The sequence below is a fragment of the Ambystoma mexicanum genome, chromosome 7q (genome assembly GCF_040938575.1).
Source record: "Ambystoma mexicanum isolate Mex_15411 chromosome 7q, UKY_AmexF1_1, whole genome shotgun sequence".
Classification (NCBI taxonomy): domain Eukaryota; kingdom Metazoa; phylum Chordata; class Amphibia; order Caudata; family Ambystomatidae; genus Ambystoma; species Ambystoma mexicanum.
In genome coordinates this window covers 977,668,066-977,674,213 of record NC_090941.1, presented here as the reverse complement: position 1 = coordinate 977,674,213, position 6,148 = coordinate 977,668,066, and positions in this window count along the sequence as shown.

Below are 6,148 nucleotides of genomic sequence, written 5' to 3'. Positions count from 1 at the left end.
TCTGTCGAATCACTTCGGGTTCCATCGATCAGGATCGTACGCCTTTCATCCACCTCGACTTCTCGTGCCTCCTCTCCTCTCCAATGCCGCTCATTGGAAACTACACATGGGCTTCTCTTCAGCGTTGGACGCTGTGCATCCAAGTTTCCTTTAGTGTACCTCTGCAAGCAGATTCTAAACTCACGGGCCCTCTCTCCGTCAATGTATCCGCCTCTCACTCTTATTACGCTGCCGTGGCACTTCCCCGGCACATCGTCAAAGTCCTTCATTTCTGTTTGGTTCAAGAGATTTTCTTCATCTCATTACAACATAAGTTTTCCTTCATAGGCACAATTAGAGTCTTTGGATGAAAATAACATATTTAATGTGTTCTTCATGACTTTCATCACTAGATGTTTTTGAAGGAAGGTTAATGACATGTTGCTTAGGGAGATCCTCATAAGAATGAGAGTGGGAGTTTCTCCTGGTGAGGTCCCGCTTTCCTCTACCCCTAAGGAGGGTATTGTGGAGCGGGCTCACCTCCCGAGCCTCACAGTGAAAGGCTCCTCCTGGGGAGAAGTGACAGAATCCTGTGATTCATCACATGCACTAAGACTATTTTCGACTACAATATTTTATCATATTGGGGCCTGTATACTGTTTGACTATACTATTTGTGATTCTCATATATTAATTCTATAGGAGAATAAAAACGTATACATGCTACATAAAAGAGATAACTTTTGTGTGTGTTTCTATTCATGCGTACAGCTTTAATCAATAGCATGTATATACATTTTGGAAAACACTGGAACTGACTTTTAGGAATAGAACTGTTAACCATTTGTCAATCATTAGGGAAGCATTTAGACCCAGAATACTTAATATTGGAACTCATTTTTACCAGAGGAGCAGACAATCAGAGGATGTACTCCACAGAGCTACAATCAGATGTGATACCAACATCCATAATTGATCATGGTCAATAGCTGGACATTCCTCTAATGTCCAGCAAACCTCAGAGGGTGAACTGGACCAGATTCAACAGGTACTTTGAGAAATATAGGGAAAGTGCTAAGGTGGCACTTTCAAGAAAGTATACCTCTAGTGATCAGGGGATGCACTTCCGAAGAGTGTTTTTGTATAAAATAATAACCAGTGGACCACATTTGATTGTTGCCCCTGAGGAGACCACATGCGAGAAGTAATTAGCACATTAAATGGTCGAAACATGTCATGTCAGATTTTGTTTACTTTCTTTACCATCTTCAAATCATAGTGGGATTTTGTTTGTAACTAAAGAGTTTGGAGTTGTACTCCTCAAGTTCATCACATTTAATGTTACTGTTTCCTCTGCTACATCACTCAATGTACTCATTTGTTCTATGAACTTAAGTACAAAACCGAAACCTGTATCAGTAAAGGAACAAAAGGCCGAGAGGGAGAAGTGACCGAGGAGGTGTATGGGAAAAAAGGACACCTGACGAGATCACTCTTTACTCAAGGAAAGCAGGTTAGGTCCGAGACTTCTGTAGGGTAGAGCAATCTCCCACCACTATCCATACTCCTCAGGTTACCTTGATTGTCCAGGGAGAGTCTCTTGAAAAGGGAAGGGGGGGAGGTAATATCCATAGACCTGGAACACCACCCTGGGTGGAACGAGGATGCAAAAAAGGAAGAGAGAGGTACGCCCAGGTAGAATGTGGGCTCAACCACAGGAGTATTCTTTGAAGATCTCAGAGCATCCACAGCGAGATATCGCAACTCTGCTGAGCTGTGGAGTCAGGGCAATGTCCAGTAAGCAATAAAGGTAGCGTAGCTTTGCAGAAAACACTAAGCAGTCAGGCAGTACATATACATAGCGGGGCTAACCCCTACCATGGCCCCTACATAGTAACAGTAAATGCATAATATCTCATACCTTGTTTGCCCCTAATGATATGAGACAGAGACCTTCTGAAAGTTGGAAACGTATTACACTTTATTGGAAAAATACACATTATTAGAGTCATCCTATCGGGCGGCCCCACCCCCGCTCAGGTCTTATGAATGCTTGGCCCAACACATAGTCCTTTCCCGGGCGGCTCCACCTTACAAAGTCCCATGTCCAAAACCTGTGAGCCCTCTCACACCAATTCCATTCTTGCGAGAACGGCCCGCCCTGGTGTCCGACTACCAGTTCAGTCACTCCCATTTAGAGAAAATTGAGCGAACAAGGCCACTACATCAGTTGTTGAGGAGTCCCAACCGTCCCTAGTGATATCAGGGCCTGTGTCATCCCATCCTGGCTGAAGCAGCCAGTGGTTGTAGCTCACGGAACAGACCGCAGCGTACCTCCTTCTCTGGGACCACCCTAGTAACTCCGCCTGCGACAGAAAAAACTGTTCGAAATGTTGCTACCATAACCTATGAAGAAAATTGGTTACCACGAAATAGACATGCATCAAATTGAGTATAATATTTACACATTCACTACTCTGCCCTGCCCTCCTGGCAAAGAACCATATTTACCCCCTTCCTTCCTTTGTCTTCCTTACAGCTTGGGTGGGAGGGTGGTTGCTGCTGCCTGGGCTGGAACAGAGACCCTGCTCTCTCAGCCCAGGCTACTTATGCCCCCTGAGTTGCTGGCAGTTTTTGGCCGTACCCCCGAGGGGACAGGCACCACACCCCTCCCAGAGGAGGCGAGTCCACAGAGGGGCAGCCCACTATGTCAGCTGTCCCCCTAGCGCCCACTTGTGTGCGCTGTTGCACCTGCTGAGACACAGTCCAAGGTCCAGCGCACATGATCAGAAGGCAGTCCAACAAACAATTCAAAGGGTTCGATGAGATGACATCAAAAGTACAAATCTAGAGGCCTGGAACCAAAGAGCCAGAAAGACGTTCAATCTGAAAAGATGGGTTCAATTGAGCACTGTCCAAGGAGGAATCCAGAGGTCAGATAATGTGGGATGAGCAAGCCGGTTTGCAACACCCAAAGCGAAAAAAGCAGATTCAAGTCGAAGAAACAATGGGGGGCAAACACACAACAATTCTGAAATACAGCATCCCTAAAGCTGGGAAAGTGCAGACAAAAGGAGTGCTAGACAGAATTGGAAAAACTCCCCAGCAATCTGCATTGGTCCCGTGGATCTTTTAGCATCTTTGGTTTCCCAAGTATACATAACCCGGGAAGAGTGCGTCACATGCACAGTTACTCTCAGCATGGGCACTTGAGAGTTAGTGTCACTTGGGTTACATAGTTCAGTTATACGTGTTCCATGGGACACACCAAGCATGCCGTGCTGACCCCAACACCCTCTTTCACCATCTTGCAGAAGATCTAAGCCTGACAATACCAATCTGTTCAATCTCTCATTTCTGGTAGAAGTCATTTCCCCACAGCAAGCCTCAGGGAACATTAAGCAACACGCACGTTTCTGGCACACAAGTCAACATACTAATTTCCCTCCAGTCTAGGGTCTGACTTTTAAAATGACGGGGCCCAGTGTTCAGTTACTGAAAGCCTACGATTTCGCACTATCTCCAGACTAAAAGCGTAATTAGCATTATTTGAAGAGTGATTCACGTCCCTCAGAACTACGCAGTGTTCTGAAGAGGTGAACTGCAACTTTCATGGAGATCTCCAGAGAATTATTCTTTATTTAGACTCAGGAGGTCTTGATAGCAGGACGAGCAGAAGGATGTCATATGCGATGTGTCCACCTTTATATCTATGAATGTGGACGTTATAAACCAAGCAAAATGAGTGCAATGGATTTTCAGGGTGTTTTTCTGTAGTATAGCTGCAAAGCCACATGTTGTAATGTTGTGCAGCCCACTAATAGGTATATAATTTGGTGATCAAAGCAGCATTTTAGAATTGCCAGACTCATCATTAAATCATGTCTGTGCGATGAAAAGGTCATCAAGGTTTGTGTCTGCAATAAGGATGTATTGGTCAGTTGCATGTTCCATGGTTGATCGAACATTTGCAAGTGAGCATTTAAGTATAAATAGGTGATCACATTCTTTTTAAGTGAAGGTGATGATTGCTTTATTGTGGTAAGAGCGGGTTGCACTTGGTTTTAAATGAACTATTGCTTTGGCGAGGCAGGTAAGATTGTTAATTCAATTTTGCTTTAATTCTATTGCCTTTCTTGGTGGAGTATCTGACTAGAGTAGTCCAGGAAAAGGGTATTCATGATCATGATGGCAATTGTCCCTTGCTAACTTTAAACCAGAGGAATTAGGGGTTAACTTTGGTTATAATACAGCGTTATACACCATGGCCTTATAGAATGAGTCAGAGCTATTCCCAATGGTATTCTTAGTTCATTCTTAATCAAAGGTGCAAAGGGTTAAGGTTGGTTGGTTATAGCAATAGTGCTAAGAGATGTTGCTCATTGAAAGAAGCATAATTGTTTCATAGACAATGTGAATTGCTCCAAGTGATTCTATATTCCGTATGTACTGGCTTCATCTTTTGTGTATCGTTTTTTTTTTACAGATAGGTGAAAAAATGTCACATAATGGCCTGGCAGTCCAGGTAAGAGGTGGTGAGACACCATTACGTGCGTGTTAGGAAGAATACCCAGCAGAACCAACATGAAGAGGCCTTAATTGTGAGACACTTTTTCCAAAATAAATGAAACACAATCTTGGCTAATAGTTTTAGTAAACTATACCTTGGTGCACAACTAACATTGTCTCCATAATCCCATATGCTGAAGCCTTGAGAGACAGAGAGGTGGGCAATAGGACACTGAATCTTGGCACTTTCAGAGAAAAATGTATATGTAAACGACAGTGCCACTGGTAGTCCTGGGGAAACTGTTGACACACATTGTAATGTAAAATTGATCCCAAATACAAAATTAGGAAAGGTTTAGAATGCGAGATTCCTGGCAGAGAACGTACACATTGAAAACAGTCTTGGATATAAGACCTGGGGCTGTGGGGTGGGGGGGGGGAACTCTGGGAGGGTACACTGAAAAGATAGATGAAGATGGAGGGGGACATAAGAAAGCTCCTCCCCTTCGACCAGATGAGGCCAGGCTCATGTCTGAAGATAAAAGTCTAGAAACCTCAAAAGATTGTAACGATGATGCAAAGACACAGGAGGATGGGAGAAGGAGACAACCCAAGCACAGAACAAAAAGTGAATAGATCAAGAGAGATCAACCAGCTTCATAGACACTATGCCACCCAAAGAACCAGAATCCCTCTTCACCCTCAGAAAGCCTTCACAAAGTACTTGCTACAACAGAGGACTATCTCCAGGACTGGGGAAATTTAAGAAAACGAAAATGATGCAGCTGAAAGTTCCTTGTCAGAGGTAATGATCATAGCTTACCTCCTGCTGAGGGACTCCCTGGTGATAAGGAAATATTTACACTGAGATTGCAATACATAATTCAATCCAAATATCATTTTAAAATTGATAATGAAGCCGTTTCCAATTTGTTAACTGAGATGTGTACAGATATGTATTGAAACCAAAGACCTATAAAAGAAGTATATGTAAAAGTTGCCATTCTTGACAGTGCTATGAGATCTCTTGAAACAGACTGATATTAAGAGGGGAGCACCTTTGATACTGAAAATTAACTAGCTGTGTAGGGGGAAACCTTACACAAAAGCTAAGAACCAGATAATCCTTTAGTTAATAACCCTGGCAGCCTATTACCTGGTCCTATACATTGGTAGTAGGCTGGTCTCGGGAGGATAGCTCAGGGGCAACGCGCTCGCCTATGAAACAAGATGACGCAGAGCAGCACAGGTTTGATTCAGGAACCGTGCTTAGAAAACTCTGGCTATTATGCGTGTTATACATAACATATTATATTATATCATTGGTAAGTGTGATGCCTAACATGGCCTGATTAAGACCGAGTATGTGTGGGGGAAAAGTATTAAGCAGAGCAGAATCCCTTTAATCTAATCAACAGTCTTTTGAGCCAGTGAATTCTAATTCAAAATGTGGAGGAAAATCTTTGGTAAAAGGAGAATTCATTATGGAGACATTAGTTACAAAAATTATTAGACTAGAAAGACATAGAGTTATTTCTTTGAATTTTTCTACATGGAACATAAATGGCCTAAACTCACAAAATAGACAGAGATGTAAATGGCAAGAATTAAGCTATAGAGAGTGATATCATTGTTATAAAGAAATTCACTTGTCTAAACT